The 17,860-nt window shown below is 36.8% G+C and overlaps 1 pseudogene; it reads left to right on the top strand.

Annotated features, from left to right (window-relative positions):
- Positions 1 to 2,380: 2,380 nt before the first annotated feature.
- LOC145939828 (uncharacterized) lies at positions 2,381 to 7,415 on the top strand (annotated as a pseudogene).
- Positions 7,416 to 17,860: the final 10,445 nt, after the last annotated feature.

Below are 17,860 nucleotides of genomic sequence, written 5' to 3'. Positions count from 1 at the left end.
CGTGTACTTCAATCTCAGGAAACTTATTTTAGATTCATACAAAGTGTACACTTTTTATAGAAAGCAGTTTTTATATAATATTATGATAAGTTGACAGCTCATCTGCAATTTGAGACGCCATATTGAGATAAAAATAGATAAAGAAAATTATATAATTTTGTACTTATTTCTCATTTTCCATATGAAACTGGAGTTTCCTGAGATCATTGATATATTGCAATCGTGGAAGAGCATTTTTAATTCTGTCAAATTAATGCGACGAAAGACGAGAAATATAAAAATAACAATTTTGTCAATAATACAGACAGTTGAGAGATTCCCTTAATTACGTCCCTAAGAATGTCGGTAATATCAAGATATTTTAATTATTCGCATAATTGCTGAGTGAAATCGGTATCATTTTAATATGCTTTATTTGTTTCGATCTATAAATCAATCTATAAATAAAGTTCTCATCAACTCCAGTGCAACGTCGCGGTATATCGATCGCTAGTGTTTACGCTTTTATTGGCATATTCGCTCGTCTCATCACGTGTAGAGCGCTCGGCTCGGCTGATCGAAGCGCTCATCGTTGATCGTCTATTCTAACGGATTCGACATTATTATCTTTAAACATCTTTTTTTAAAGTCAATCGGTTTTCGACTATTTATATGATCACATCGTTCGTTAGTTTATTCAAGCCAAATCTTATCACAAATTAAGATTTATCCAAGTATATAAGTAACAAATAAAGTATAAAACTTCTAACGAAAAGTGAGTTTTTGTTCATTAATTAATTCTTCGAAAAGTGGAGTTTTTTTCATTATCTGTGCTCTTTATCTCAAATCTGAATTATTTTGGAAAGCACAAAAGGATTAACATTAACATATAAATAAAATTAGGCTATAAAAGCTAAAAATTTAGTTAAAGTTTATGTTAAAACAAATTCTATAATTTTCTTCAAAATCTAATATTATTGCGATTACAAATAAAATTGTAACTAAATGTAAACTCATTTCAAAATATATTATTAAAATTGCAATATCAATCAAACATTACACACTTACTCTAATTCTAATTACTTAATATAACTAAATGCATATATATGAATATTCAAAATGTCGACAAAATGGTCCAAGTTATTTCATTTGGTAACCCTGGCTATATAGGAAACATTTTTCGTGATCAACTTTTTTCTTTCTACACTATCGAGATAACTTTCCTTACTCTTACTTTATGAATACTTATATCTTTTTTCTCTTCTGCCATCTTTTACTGAATTATCTGATAATTTCCTTTTATTATTTATTGAATTATTAATCAATAATTTATATAGACTAGTTATGATATATTAACAAAAAAACCAATCCTTTTCTTGGAAATACATATTTATCATAGTATTTTTTGGCACAATTTAATTTAAAATTTTTCTGGAATATTAAAATATTAATGTGCGTCAATGTAAATTAATATAAGTGCGTTTTAAGCCCCTCGCACAATGCCAGAGGCAACAGGCAATAGGAACAGGAAATAAAAAATATCCACCAATAAGAGCAGGGAATAGATATTATTCCCTGCTTTTATTGGTGGATATTTCCTATTTCCTGTTCCTATTGCCTGTTGCCTGGCATTGTGCGAGGGGCTTAACCTGTTATATTGTTAAATGCAGATCTTGATTCCAGAGTTACACCAGCTAGATATAGTTTATATCTTATCGTAGCTTAATTTTGTAAAGAAATATATAAAAAATCCGGCAAAATATACAAAAATAAAACAATAAGATAAAGATATAGAAGAAATTATGATATGTTGTTCTTGTTTTGCACAAAATTTAGTAAAAATTATTACAATAAATACATTAATTTTGTATAAAAATCAGAGGAAAGTACAGAATATATATTTCTTTTTACATTTTTGTAATTGTACAATTTTCTGATTGGATTTTTTCTTTTCATGAAAAATTATTTTAAATATAAAAGCTAATATATCTGAAGAACAGATTAACTGTATGTTCGAGCTCTATCGGCTCGTCTTGTAGGTCTTGAAGAGATCTTAATTTTGGCGAAAAATTTTTCAATTTTGATTGCAAAAATTAAGGTCTACAAAATTTTCTGTAAGCGCGTCTCTTCAAGACCTTATATAACGCAAAAATATTTTTAAATTGTTTTACCGTTTTATTGCAGATTTCTTCAATTTAAATTAAAAATGCATCGTCAAGAAAGACAGAATAATGACTTGACAGAAATACTTACAAAAATAATAACTTCGCATAAAATGAATATTGTTTATATCGATGAATATGGCATTAAGAAAATTCGAACAAGACATGCCCAAATTTGGCAAATTATTGCAAATGAGATGCAACCTTATATTAAGTATGCTCCACTATCGCTGTATACCATGGTGATGAACAATCGAAAGGGTTTGCGGGACGCGTTAAACGTCCCTAAGAAATCCGAGATTAAAAAGGTGAGATAGAATTTTCGATTTTTTATTTTGCGAGCTTCGAGACAACCAATCAGCATCGCGGAAAAGCGACAACAATGTCAATAACATGCCTTTTTTAGAAAGGGGATTTGTTTAGACTATATAGATTTGTAACTTTAAGGAAATACATCACTGTAAAATTTTCGAAAATTCAAATTTTTAGTTATTACTTATTTTGAAATATACACATTTCAAAAATATTCTCTCAAAAGTTTCAGAAAGAAATCTGTAAAATTGGCTAAGGTATATCTTTTCCCGTGAAGTTGTGTCTATAGCATTTGACGTGAAGTTGACTGCGCTAAGCAGCAGGATTATCCATAGCAACGAAAACTTAATGTAACCTTTCTGACACTTTCTTTTAATTCATTTTTAATATATATTTCGATTGGTAAACCTGTTTGTATATAATTGAGATCGTATACAGAGGGACGCGCGAAGTATACTTACGTTTCGCATCATATTAATAATAATTATTCGAGTTTCTTTTATTTTTGTTTTTTGTGTTGTATTATTATGAATTGAAGAAATGAAAGTCACGTAGTCAGAAAAAAGGGTTGATAGAAAACGACGCAGGCCAAATCCGGTTAATCGATATCAAATAGGAAAAGAAAATCTAAATCTAAATATTAGCATTTCTTTTCAAAAAAGCAGAACAGCATCAACATTATATAAAATTAGACCAAACAATTAGCTATACAATTTTAAATTTCTAAACAGTTTTCGTAGCAATAAGTCAATTTGTCAAGTGTAAGGCGTGCGGAAGTGACGTGCAATTTTATGAAACTAATCGACGAGGACTTAGATTTAAAATTGTGTTAAAATGCAACTCGTGCAAGCTAAAAAAAATTCTCTCGTGCCCAACAATCAAAAATGTATATGAAATTAATCGTCGATTTATTTTTGCAATGCGATTATTGAGAATATCATTAGCTGGAGCAGAAAAGTTTTCTGCATGCATGGACTTACTGCGCCCAATTTTTCAATTATTTGGCGATGATATAGTAAAGCAAATTTGCCAAGCTACAGAATGTATTAAAAATTTATCATTAATAAAAACTGGCAAAGAAGATGTTAAAACATTTTCCATTTAATTATGAATTCGATGTAAAACCCGATTAGTCTGTTCTATTGTCTGCGTTTCTGTTATTGTCTGTCTTTCGAGATTATCGATTTCTCGAGAAAGCCATGCATCGGCTCAGTTTCTCGACGTCTCGAAAACTCTGTTTACCTTTTTTCGCGTCTCGCCAGGCCTCGAAGCTGTCGAATCAGCTGTTATAATAACAGTTTCGCGACGAGTCCTTGACACACATATATTCGGTAAAATAAGTCAGTTCGCTACAGACCGTTCAAGCTTACACGCCTGTCGCTTTCTCGAGTATAATTACTCTCTCTATTCATCGCGAGCGATCTAATTGTTATCGCTTCCTTTTTGTGGTTTACTTTAAAATAAAATACGATTTGTTTCAACGAGTCTCATTAATTCAAACACGCGCTTCCTCTTACTATCCGTTTAATCACGCGTTTCGAAATTCTCTAAACAGAAGAAAAAAAATTAATTACAAAAAAATGTGGAAAAAATAATCAAGTAATCCGTTTCCGACGATGGCTCGTGGCGTAAACGCGTTTTTAGCTCTTTACATGGTGTAGTAAGTATTATTGGCTACTACTCCAAAAAAAATCCTGGATATTTATGTTAAATCAGCATACTGCAAGACATGTACACTGTGGGGAAAAAAGTTGGTACAGAAGAATATGAAACTTGGAAGGAGGATCACGCTGATAAATGCGACTCAAATCACAGCGGCACCGCAGGTAAAATGGAACTTGATGCCATCGTCGAAATGTTTAAGAGAGCTGAAAACTTACATAAAGCAAAATATACATAGTAAATTACATAGGCGATGGTGATTCCAAAACTTATGTCAAAATTGTACAGTTTATTTCGCATAATGTTGAAAAAAAGAATGTGTAAATCTCGTACAAAAGCGCATGGGTTCTAGATTGCGTAGCTGCAAAAAAAGAAAAAAGGGCCTCGGCAGAAAAGGAAAATCAACTGGTAAACTAATTGAAGAATTGACTACATATTATGGCCTTGCAATACATCGCAATAGTAACTCTATACAAGATATGAAAAAGGCTATTTGGGCAACGTTCTTTCATAAGCTTCTTTTTTCAACATTCCATATAGATGTCTCAACAATCTCAGAACGATTTGGTTGTTTACTTAAGGGAACAAATACAAAATTGACATATACGGGATTTAATAAATTAAATCGGTTCATCAAAGTACGTGAAAAGACACGTTACATAGATATTTCCATAAAAATGTCATGTACAAAATATCGTGTACCGATTGTGACGCATCCCCCCTTTGTTGGACAAACTAAAAGATTTTTAAAAACCAGATTAAGTGAGCACCGAAATCATAAACACAAATACACATACGGTACAGCAATCAGTAATTACCGATTACAGATTATTTAATCAAGATTTTGACTGGAATATTGTTGAGATATTGGATAAGGAACCTAATTTATAAAAAAGACTGTTGTCAGAAATATTTTATATTAAACGACAAAAAAACAGTATTAATTTACATAATAAGTAACAATGTAGGCTCCCTGCATTGATAAATTACAAATTCAAAAGGAGGCTATATGGAGCCACGCGTAGGGTGTAGGTACGCAAATATTAAAAACAAACTTGTTGGAACAACAAATTTATTGAATCTAAACGTTTCGGTCCTTTCTTTGGACTTTCTTCAGTAAATTTAATACAATAAATTATAATGGGGAATCTACATACTACCGCACGTAGCGCAAAAGCCGTGAGCCCCCCCTATCGATATCCCATTAAATAGACAAAGTGACATAATATGTCATGAGGTACTCAAAAGTGGACTCTAATGACGAGTATAGTGAGGAATTTCCGAAAGGGGGCTCACTCTTACTCACACACTCATCCATCGCACGTTCACACGACCGTACGCGGACGCGCCCGACGCACGAATGAAGAAGATATTCGTTTTGATGCTATTTATAAGGCGCCCTACCACGGCTCATAGCCTGTTATCGAAGTCAGTGTGAAACAATGTGTGGAATTTATTTCTCTCCTTCTCTCTCTCTCTCTCTCCCTATCCCTCTCCCTCTCCACTCTCTCTCTCCCTCTCTCCCCCCTCTCTCCCTTTCCCCCCTCCGTCTCACACCCTCTATCCCTGTCACCCCTTCCTCTCGCTTACCCCCCCCCTTCTCTATCTCCCTCTCTCAAACATACAATGTATGGAGATTAATGTTACAAATGATTTATGGCTCTCTAAAGGAATTCGATAACAACTAAACGAAGACCGTCTTTCAAGAAATTGGAGGCATATTTGTCACAACAGATATATATGCTTGACTTAGACACTCTGTGTCTTCTTGTCGGTTTAGGCCATTTATCTGGCGCCTGATAAACAGCATCTCTGAAACAAGTCTCTTCCTTAGAAACGGTTCCTCATCCAAGATCTCAACGTTATCCCAATCAAATTCGTGGTTATTCAGCCTGTGATCCGTTTATAATTTATAATAATATAATTTATTGTATTAAATGTACTGAAGAAGGTCCAAAGAAAGGACCGAAACGTTTAGATTCAATAAATTTGTTGTTCCAACAAGTTTGTTTTTAATATTTGCGTACCTACACCCTACGCGTGGCTCCATATAGCCTCCTTTTGAATTTGTAATTAATTTACATAGTGACACACGGAATGTCTAGACCATATTTATGTCCCTATTATCGAAAGTTTACCAAAAATATAATAACGTTCGGTCACAAGGTCCCCCCCAATGTTTATTTAACGACAAACATCTAACTTCTTATTAAATGTCAAAGTAATATTTTGAATTACTCGCGATGGTTATTTTGACAAGTGCGGATCGGTCGCGTGCTCCCTCGTATGCCTTCGCGGTCTCTCGGTGAATAGTACCTCTTGAGAATTAAGTTTACTCTTTTGTCTATCTCATAATCTCTCAGCTTTAGCTTTTTAACACTTGTTTTTATAGTGATTTATGATGCACATACGACACACATCCGTTCTCCATCCGTTCTCTAGTAACCGATCAGAAGCGCCTCGCGGAGAGAATGGTGTTTGGCGTTAAGTGGGAATCGCGTATTTCGGTCGCACGATTGGCACTTGCTTATTATTGTATCTATCTGTTTCATGTAGTCACTGAGGATGACTCGAAGAGAGACCGAAACGTTTGGTTTTTAAATTAATAAAATCTTTCTTGTATTTAAGACGAATGTTTATTGTTCGCGCTTTGACCCGTGCCCTCTCTCTCTCTCTCTCTCTCTCTCTCTCTCTCTCTTTTTTTCTGAGAGAAGACGTGTCAAACATCGCTCTGCAAAAGTGATAACTTTTAAGTGATTATATAGTGAGGGAGAGTGGCGAAAAAGTATTGAAGTAATAGTTGCATAGACCGGGAATAGACATGAGTGTTATCTAACAGGAATATGCTGATTTGTGAGCGTGAGAGTTATATTTCTTGTATGAGGCATCGAGATTTCACGCGACAGGTAGACATTAAAGGTGGACACAAAGCGCTGACGTGTGAATTTGGACAAAGGTAATTGACCGCCTATGCTGGTATTAACAGCTTCGGCCGGTAATTATCGATATGAACGATGAATATGACGAGTATCGATGCTCGGCATGTAAGAAGGCAATAAAAAATCAGGTTGTTGCATGCAAATCTTGTATTAAACTGTTTTACCATCCAGGATGTGCAAGTAAACATAAAATTTATGATAGAAATCGCGAACTGGTGTCGTGTCCTGGCCCATTTGAGAAATTTACAATTGAAAGTGAAGCAGATATGAAGAAGGCACCGACAGCAGCGGGGAGCAGCAGGGAAAGACAAGGATCTACAGGATCTACGGGTTCGTTTACGACATCAAGCAGTGGAAATAGAATATCAGGAGCGAGTGGATCATCGAGTATTGACGTAAAAATAGATTGGCTAGTAAAAACTGTGAAAGAAATAAAAGACGAAACAGCATGTAAGAAGGAAATTAAAATGATGGTTAAGGAAATAGTTCGAGAAGAATTTGGAAGTATTAAACAAGAACTGGAAGACTTGAGAAGAATTATACAAGGAGGAGCGGGTGGACTGGCAGGAGGAGCTCAAAGATGTTATAGTGAAGCAGTTAAAGAGAAGAAAAAAGAAAATATTATAATTGTCAAACCCAAGGTGCAACAGGAGAGTGAAGCAACTAAAAAACTGATAAAAGAAAAGGTAGATATCAAGAATATGGCTATGGGAATAACGAAGTTAAAAAAAGGAAGTAAGGGAACAGTGATTCTCGGCTGTGAGACTGGAGAAGAAATGGAAAAGCTAAAGGCGACAGTACAAGCCAAGCTGGGCGAGAATTTTAACGTTACTGAGTCACCGCGGATGAAACCTAAGATAAAAATTGTCAATATTGGCGAGTAAGAAATGGAGTTGAATGATGATGATTTAATAGGTACAATTAAGAAGCAGAACAAAATTGACGTGAAAAATGAAGGAATTCATATGCGAATAGTGAAGAGAATAGTTAAAGAGAAAATAAATGAGAAAGATCAGTCCGGAAGAAGAGGAAAAGATGGTATCGTAATAATTGAAACAGATGAAGAGACTCATGAAGTAATGTTGAGAAAAGGGAAACTGAATGTAGGATGGAGAAAGTGTCCTGTATTCAATCACATTAACATTAAAAGATGTTTTAAATGCTGGGGTTATTATCATATTGCAAAGAATTGTACGCGTAATGAAACATGTCACAAATGTGCAGGAAATCACAAGGTGAGTGAATGTACAGCGACAAAGAAAAGATGTATAAATTGTATGTTTAAGATTCAAACATACAATTTGAAAATAAATGATGAGCATGGCGCACTTGATCCGGAATGTCCGACTTTCAAGAGGGCGATACAGGAGGAGAAGAGGAGGGCCGGATGGGAGGAAGATAAATAACAACTACAGAAGGAAACGGAATTAATACTATATACAAATGCGCAAAGTTTGATGGCGCATAAAGACGAGATACAGCATCAGATTATGAAGAAAATGAATCCTGCGTTCATAGCGTTATCAGAAACCAGAGTGACTGCTGAAATTGAAGACTGTGAAGTGAACGTACCGGGGTATAGTATGATTAGATGTGATGCTGAAAACAGAAATACAGGAGGGGTTCTTTTATATGTAAGGGACGATATTAAATATGAGATAGTATTAGTAAAAAAGTTAGAAGCGAATTGTTGGTGTGCTGCGATTGAGGTGAAAGATAAATTGTATAAAGGAGTGATAACAGTAATATATCATTCACCGAGTTCATCGCATGGTGAGTTCGTGAGATTTCTGGAGGATATAATAGAAGAATTAATAATACGGGGAGAATGTATAGTAATAGGAGACTTTAATATAGATATTATGTTGGACTCGTTTTATACAAAGAAGTTACAAACGACAATGTTGAGCTTAGGCATGAAACAATATGTAAATAAACCGACGAGAATTACGAAAGATAGTAAGACAATTATAGATTTAATTTACTCTAATAATAAAATAGAAGTGCAAGTAATTCATGAACCTAAAATAACGGACCATGCGTGGTTAAAAGTTGATCTTAATGCGAATAAAATTGATAATAAATACAGAGAATTTAATGCTAGGAATTTTAAAGAGTTTAATGTAGATGAATTTATTAAATTAGTGGAAAATAAATTAGGAAAAACCCAAGATATGAATGTCAGTGTGAGAGCGAAGAAACTTGTCGATAATATAGTAGATGCGTTGGATGCTACAGCACCTAGAAAAAAATTTAGAATTCCGAAAATATGGGAAGGGAAAAAGTGGTTTTCGGATGAAATAAGGGAAGCAGCAGCTAAAAGGGATGAGGCGTACAGTAAAGCGTTGTATGATGACACGGATGAAAATTGGTCACAGTTTAAAATCGAAAGAAATGCAGTGGTTAAACTAATCAGGACAAAGAAAAAAGAATACTATGAAAATATGATAGATCATAACAAGGGAAATCCGACATCTATGTGGAAAACCTTAAAAGAAATAATAAGGGGCGAACCAACGGGTACAAAAAAAATAGAGAATATAGATTTTGAAATATTAGATAATACTGAAGGGTGCAATATAGCTAATAAATTTAATTTATATTATATACAGAGTATTGAGAACATAGTAAAATCTATAAGTAGAGATAAGTTAGGAAGTCCAGGTAAAAGAATTATTTTTGTTATTGAAAGCGAGGGAATAATGGAAAATTTTGAGATGATTAGAATAGAGCATTTACAAAAAATTGTTATGGAACTACCAAAAAAGAAAGGCACGGAGGAGGGATTAACTAGTGATATACTTAAAGCAGTATTTTATGTAATAAAAGAGGAATTTATTGATATAATAAATAACTCTTTGAGGGAAGGTTGCTGTCCAGAAGGTTGGAAAACGTCTACGATAATACCGATTCCAAAAATAGAAAAAACCAGAAAAGCAAGTGAATTTAGGCCTATTAATATGTTACCAATATTCGAGAAAGTATTTAGAAGATAACTGTATTATAACAGAACATCAGTCAAGTTTTAGAAAACAGTATTCGTGTGAAATAGCGATTCAAACAGTCATTGACGAATGGAAACTGGTAGTTAGTGAGGCAAAAAAGGTGGGGGTAATTTTCATGGATCTCAAGCGAGCATTTGAAACGATAGATAGAGAAAGACTGTTAGAGAAATTATATCAATACGGAATTAGAGGAACAGCTTTAGAATGGTTAAGATCATATTTAAAGAATAGAACACAGCAGGTACGATTTAACAATGAATGGTCTACATTATTGGCCACAGAATATGGAGTACCACAGGGATCTGTATTAGGACCTTTGTTATTTATAATATATATAAACGATATAATTAAAGTCTGTCCGGAGGGATGTAGTATAAAAATGTTTGCAGACGATACGCTAGTGTATGTGACTGGAGGGAGTAGTGCGGAATTAGAAAGAAAAATGAATATGGCATTTGTTACAGTGGAAAGATGGATGAATACAAATAAGTTAAAAATGAACGCAGGGAAAACGAAATATATGATAGTTCGAAGTGTACGAAAAGAACTGAGAGGTAACATTACACTGAAATGTTTGGATGGAACGGAGATAGAGCGTGTGGAAAGAATGAAATATCTAGGCATAATTATTGACGATAGGTTAAGATTTAAGGACCACTGTGATTATATGCTAAAGAAAATAGGGAAAAAAGTGAGTTTTTTAAATAGAATAGGTAACTACATATCGGCATACACTAGATGTATTATATATAAGTCAATCATAGCGCCTCACTTTGAGTATTGTGCGACGCTATTAATTGATATGGGAGAAACACAACTGAATGAATTGCAAAAAGCGCAAAACCGGACCATGAGGGTCATATTGCAATGTGATAGATATACCAAAGTGGAGAGTATGCTGCAAGCGCTGCAGTTTATGTCCATAAGACAGAGGCTGAATTATAATGTGTGTATATTTATCTTTAAGATTTTAAAGAATATGTTACCGGATCAATTAAGAAATAAATTAACAATAGTGGGAAAAGAGAATGAAAGACAGACACGGCAAGCTGGGGACATTGTGGTACAATTTCGTAGGACAACGAGTGCACAGAAGAGTATGTTTTTTGAGGGAGTGAAAATGTACAATGCCTTACCAGCTGAAATAAGACGAATCGAAGAACTAGAAGCGTTTAAGCGAGAGTTAAAGGAGTATATTGTGATTAATGTAAATTAGACTTGTATTTTACAAATAGCTGAGAAAGCTAATAAATATCAATCAATCAAAATCAATCTCTCTCTCTCTCTCTCTCTCTCTCTCTCTCTCTCTCTCTCTCTCTCTCTCTCTCTCTCTCTCTCTCTCTCTCTCTCTCTCTCTCTCTCCCTCTCCCTCTCCCTCTCCCTCTCCCTCTCCCTCTCCCTCTCCCTCTCCCTCTCCCTCTCCCTCTCCCTCTCCCTCTCCCTCTCCCTCTCCCTCTCCCTCTCCCTCTCCCTCTCCCTCTCCCTCTCCCTCTCCCTCTCCCTCTCCCTCTCCCTCTCCCTCTCCCTCTCCCTCTCCCTCTCCCTCTCCCTCTCCCTCTCCCTCTCCCTCTCTCTCTCTCTCTCTATTACACACACACACACACACACAATTATGTTATCATCATAGCATCATTATATTATTTACTATAGCAAAGTTTTCTTCATTTATTACGATTATGTGTTTACCCTATCTATATATATATATATACTCTAATAGCCGGTTGGATATAAATTGTATCCAGGAAACCATGCCTGAATGCCATCGCATTGTCAATATTTCTTTTATAAAATAAAATCTACAGAATATTTAATAATTATGCGCGAGGAATAGAGAGCAATTTAAAGATTGAAAACTCATAAAATCTCATCAGCTTGAGTTAATGACTCAAGTCTTCAAATTCCAAATGTGTAATTATGAAGCCAACATCTAATCAGAACCTACAGAGCCGAAAACATTAAATACATATTAATACGGCTGTTGTAGCAGGAACTATTATAGTTGGAATTAGTTTTATCCTTCTGGAAGAGAGCTATGTGCAGTCATGAATATTCCATGCATGTCCGATAAAACTTATGTATATTAAATATCAAGAACCCCCCGATGGGTTCCCACCCTGACGAAGGGGATCAGTCTCTCGACTGATGGGGGGGGGTCCGAGGTGGAAGGATATCACCCGCTCAGGGGTGTGACCGACCGCAGCCTCGGGCCCCCCTCGCTCGTCCAGTCGTAGGGACGGGTGGAGGGGCTTGAGGGGGCACGCGGGGGCCGCTCGCTCAGGAGATGGCAACAGTGTGCACCGGACAAAGAGGAACCCCCCAAGCAAAGGTGTGTGCAACCGTGCCGAGGGCTGCGTGGCGTAAGGGGAGTTACGTTGCTAACGGTGCCTCTCGGATACCGGGTGACCTCCGAGAGTATCGAGCCAAGCCCTGGGCATCGCGGCTCTGTCCGGGTGAAACCGCGCGACCGCACTACTCGTGGGAACAAAATGGACATGAATGATAACAAAACACACTTTTCGGAAGTCCTACAGGGCGTGGCCACCTTAGGTGACGAACGACCTGTAGGAGAATGCCCGGGCAGTTCGGGGGCGGAGCCAACTAAGGCCCAGCCACCAAACGTTCGGGTTCGGTATAGCGGAGCGGCAAGGCGACGCTATAAAAAACAAAAGCAGATGGAGGCGAAGGGGGAAGCTGCAAGGCCTACTCCAGAACCGACACCTGCTTTAACAGTTACTCCAAGGACGGGGGAGCGAGCTACTACTGGGGCGGTAAAACGACTCAGGTCAGAGCATAGCACACCCAGTCCTTCCAGTAACACTCAATTGGGCAAAAGGCCGAAAGTCGTAACTGACCAAAGGACTTTTGCCCAACTGACCTCTGGTCTCATCAGGGTTGCCTTGGTTCCCATGGCATACCCGGATAGAAGACTGGAAAAAGACGAGGGATCGCTTCTGAAAGAAATGGTGAGAAAGCGTATCCTTTGCCTAGCAAAGGGTACCAAAGCGCCTACTTTCAGAGGCACCTCGGATAGGGACGGGGCAGTTGTCCTCATGAAAATGTAATCAAACTCACGACCTATGCGAAGCAGAAGGGGCTGGAGATACTCCTGGGCTGCGATGCCAACTCACACCACCTGGTGTGGGGAAGCACCGATATAAATCCCAGGGGAGGAAGCCTATTCAACTTTGTGGTAGGTACAGAGTTACACATCCTCAACAGAGGATCAGAACCTACCTTCCTGGACTCTAGAAGACAGGAAGTGATAGACATAACCATATGCTCTGGTGGAGTACTGGATCTGGTGAGGGGATGGAGGGTCTCTGATAAGCCCTCAGGATCAGACCACAGACAGATCCGCTTCACCTTGGAGCGGACACAAAGCCAAGGGATATGGAAGAGAAATCCCAGGAAAACGAATTGGAGGGGATTCGAGGAAGATCTTAAGAGTCAAGGATATTCCCACCAAATTCCACACCAAAGAAAATTTGGAAATGGCGGCGGACTATCTGAATGATGCCATCAAATACTCATATGAGATGAACTGCCCATTAGAGGCGAAAGATCCTACAGCCAGAACACCATGGTGGAACAAGGAGCTAGCTAAGCTCAGGGCTGAGGGGAGAAGACTCTTTAACAGAGCTAAAAATGTAAATACACCGAGATCCTGGGAGGAGTACAGGAAATCTCAGAGAATTTACAAAAAAGCGATAGTAAAGGCTAAAAGGAAAGGATGGAGAAGTTTTTGCTCAAGTATCGAGAGTGCTTCTGAAGCATCTAGACTGAGCAAAATACTCTGTAAAGGAAACCAATCAGTGAAATACCTGGGGTTAATACTAGATCCCAAGCTTAGCTGGGGAAAACATCTAACAGAGCGAAGGAAAAAGTTCTACGCATCCATGTGGATGAGCAGAAGAGCAATGAGCAAGTCGTGGGGCATCAGCGCTAGTGCAGCAATGTGGCTGTATGGGGCGGTTCTGCTGCCGCGACTGCTCTATGCATCAGTCGTCTGGTTGACGAGAACAAGCAAGAGGGAGGCAGAGAAACTGCTGAGAAGCCTGCAAGGTAGCTACCTAAGGGCTGCAGTAGGGGCCATGAGAACCACACCCACAGAGGCGCTTGAAATAGCCCTCAATGTTACGCCACTAGACCTGGCCATGGTCAAAACAGCCAACACCACGGCATACCGCCTAAAATGTCAGGGCGAATGGAGAGATACTGGACTAGGACACACTAGGCTGAGTCTACTCCGAAAGAAACCTGTCGAGGGCAAACAAGACAGAATAACAAGAAAATACCAGCTGGTAAAACATTTTAAATTATGGATACCAGAAAGAAACGAATGGCTGAATCCGGGGGGAATCACGAACACAAATGTGGACCTGTGGTTCACGGACGGATCAGGCATAAACAACTGCTTCGGAGCGGGAATATATGGACCTAGGGAAAACTATAGGGAAAGCATTCCTATGGGAGGCGACTGCACGGTCTTTATGGCCGAGATGTTACATAAAAAACTTACCTTTTTAAAAAAAGGTAAAAAAAAACGCCAAGTTTACGTGCCATGTGAAAACGTGTGTGTTATAGAAAAAACTGTGTTTTAAAGTACTGTAAACTTGTGTGGTAAAATTAATATTTCTAAAAAAAAATAAATATCAAAAAGTTGCGCCAAATAAATAAAAATGTATACAAGAAAATAGAAAATTAAAAACTTATACGAAAATTAAAATTTAATACAAATTATAAAAAAATTAAAAAATTTTAGTTAAAAAACCTACCCTATGTGTCAAAACTAATAACCTAATGACATCATTCATGGAGCGACATCAACGCTGTCTTGCAATGAATGTTCGAACTGGACATTTTCTGGTACATGCGTATTGAGAAGGTCGATGACGACCAAAACTTAAATAAATTTTTTTTAAAAACAATCTTTACATTATAATATCTCCGTTTATAAAGCACATAGAGAAAAAATAAAGGCACTTTTATTATATAATTTGAACTCAAATCTATCGATTGAGCGTAGTAAGAACTCGATCGCTTAGGCCGTTATTACGTATCTGAAATATGATACTCTCAACTGTCCGACTCGCGTATAATACACACGGCATGCCTCGCGGCTCGCGGTCGCTACGCAAAGCTACACTTATTAAACTTGGCGCGAGACGCTACTGTGTCTCTTGATAATTGGTTACTGCACAAAAAAGATTCCTTCGTCGATGTCCGCAATAAATTTTGCACGATATGTGATGTAGTCTACAAAACTAAATCGAATCAAGAAACCATAAATGCTACAAAATTTTCGATCGTAACACAAGCTCCACAACATAAAGAGCGATACTATTATAAAAGACTTTAAAAATAGCCTGGAAATGCATGGAATGATTTAAAGAACTGCTATTGATAGTAATAGCAGCGTATATCAGACCATCGATGATAATAGAGACCATACCGCGACCAAATGGTGACCGTTCAAATATTGAATGTATCAATCACTTGTTTCGCAATCTATGCAAAAAGTTAAGAGCTGTAGCAGAAACAACTCAGCAAGAAATGCATAGAAAGCGTTATCCAGCTACGAAATGTTGTAAAAAACAATGTTTTGAAGATACAACAAGAAGTGATAAAAGCAATTCATTTACAAAGATAATAAAAGCAATCTGACCATTATAAGACTAGAGAAAAAATTACAAAAAGATATATTAAATATTCCTAATCATATATTTGATAAAGATAAACGATGTAAGAAACGCCGTCAAATATGTGACTATAATGAAACAAAAAAAATTATGTATTATTTCTCAAGTTGCCAAATATTTAGAAAAAGTATTATCGTATAATGCAAAAACAGTGCTATTGTATATTTAAGCACTTGTTCCGATAGCTTGTTGCTAAAATTCATGAACAATCAGAGTCAACTCGATGCATTGTGTAATAGAAAATAAACATTTTGAGTATGACATTGTCAGAACTTACACGTTTCGTAAATGTGCGCGTTGCGACATATCATATTAGTGCGTTGTATTAATGCTATAAGTTATGTGTGAACGTGTGAGTGAGGAAAAAAAATGACAGCTCTCAAAAATTCAATATCTGAATGCGTAATTTTAGCCGCGAATTTAGTGCTGACCATAAATGCTATTTCGTATTTATCACGGCTGACGGAAAAAGGTCGCTTAATAATTACATTTCTACGAAATTAGCGTGCTTGAGTCTCAATTTTTCATTCGGAATTTTATATAGATTGGGGCAATTCGGCGGTCTTGTTAAACTTCGCCGCTGAAATAATACTTATGCGTGAAAGTTTCCAACACGAGACAAAGATGTGGGTGGGTATATAGCCTACCTAATCGCAAATTATCGAGGGATACAGTTATTAGGTAATTATTTTATTCTATACTTTTGATTAGAAAAAAATATGAAACCGTGATTATATTATAAGATTATAAATTTTTAATCGTTATTAATTATTCATAGCGAATAACATTCCTGTAAAACTGGCTTTCCCCACCCAAAGACGACAAGCGGAAGAAGAATCCAAGACAGAATCTTCACGTTATTATCAAAAAATTGAATATCTAGACAAAGCATTAATTCATGCTGACATATAAACACAATCCTTTTCTAAAAAAGATATGTAAAGTCGATACTCGCATATGTCGAAGTTTATTATTGTCGCTTTTTTATTTAATTTTATTTTGAATAAACTGTTAAACTACTAACTCTCGCGATGACAGCCTCTCGATGCTATGAATATAACGCACAATGCAAATCGAAACAGTAAATCACCATCGCGGAAAAAATGCGACAATACTTGCGAGGGATAAATTTCCGAAAAGCCGATACCTCCGATTGTTTTGAAATTTCATATACTTATGTATTTTGACGCGCTGATTACGAATATGACAATGAAAATTGGCGACAAAGTCATCTTCAAGGTCAAAATGAAAGAAAAATGGCTTTTTTGTACATTTTTTTTCATTAGCTTAATAAATATTTATCCTAGTAGAAAAAGTTCCAAATAATAGTTGTACTTTTAAAAACGTAACTTTTATGTTTTATACACTATTAATGTAAAAGCAGTACTTTATGACAAAAACGCAAATTAACATTTCTTTTTATTTTAATAAAGTCATTAAACTTTAAGCTCATTTACTACGTTGGAGTACGTTGCTATTCTAATGTAATAACAGTTCTATGCACTTGCGCCTCGGTTTTACAATTACGTTCAGAATCCAAAATACTGAAAGATTCCATATAAATTTAATCTAGCATTTCAAGCAAACAACGCTGAGCACTTTAGCGCTGCGCCGCTGCTGTTAGACGCTATAGTGCGACACGGCCAGGTACTTTCCATTTCCAATCCAAATTCATCACGCAAAATACATATAGAGACTGGCCCTCATCTCTTTTATGCACTTTTTAGTACAACTATAAAAGAATATTTGCTAAAACATTTTGTTTGGTAAACGCTTTGCGTGGAAAGTTGCAAACTCATGTGGAACCTCGCTTCGCGTGGAAAATTGCAAACCCATGTGGAACCTCGCTTCGCGTGGAAAATTGCAAACCCATGTGGAACCTCGCTTCGCGTGGAAAGTGTATGCGTGGAAGCAGTAGGTTCCGCCCCCCCTGCGGGGGGCTCCACTACCAAAAAACTAGACAAATAGGTTTGCGTGGAAAGTTGCAAACCCATGTGGAACCTCGCTTCGCGTGGAAAGTGTATGCGTGGAAACAGTGGGTTCTGCCCTCCTGCGGGGGGTTCCACTACCAAAAAACTAGACAAATAGGTTTGCGTGGAACC

Source organism: Prenolepis imparis, unplaced genomic scaffold, assembly GCF_030444845.1.
Source record: "Prenolepis imparis isolate NDT839.2.m4 unplaced genomic scaffold, iyPreImpa1.0 SCAF_8, whole genome shotgun sequence".
Taxonomy (NCBI): domain Eukaryota; kingdom Metazoa; phylum Arthropoda; class Insecta; order Hymenoptera; family Formicidae; genus Prenolepis; species Prenolepis imparis.
Note: the sequence above shows the minus strand (reverse complement) of the source record. Positions and strands in the feature narration are given on the sequence as shown.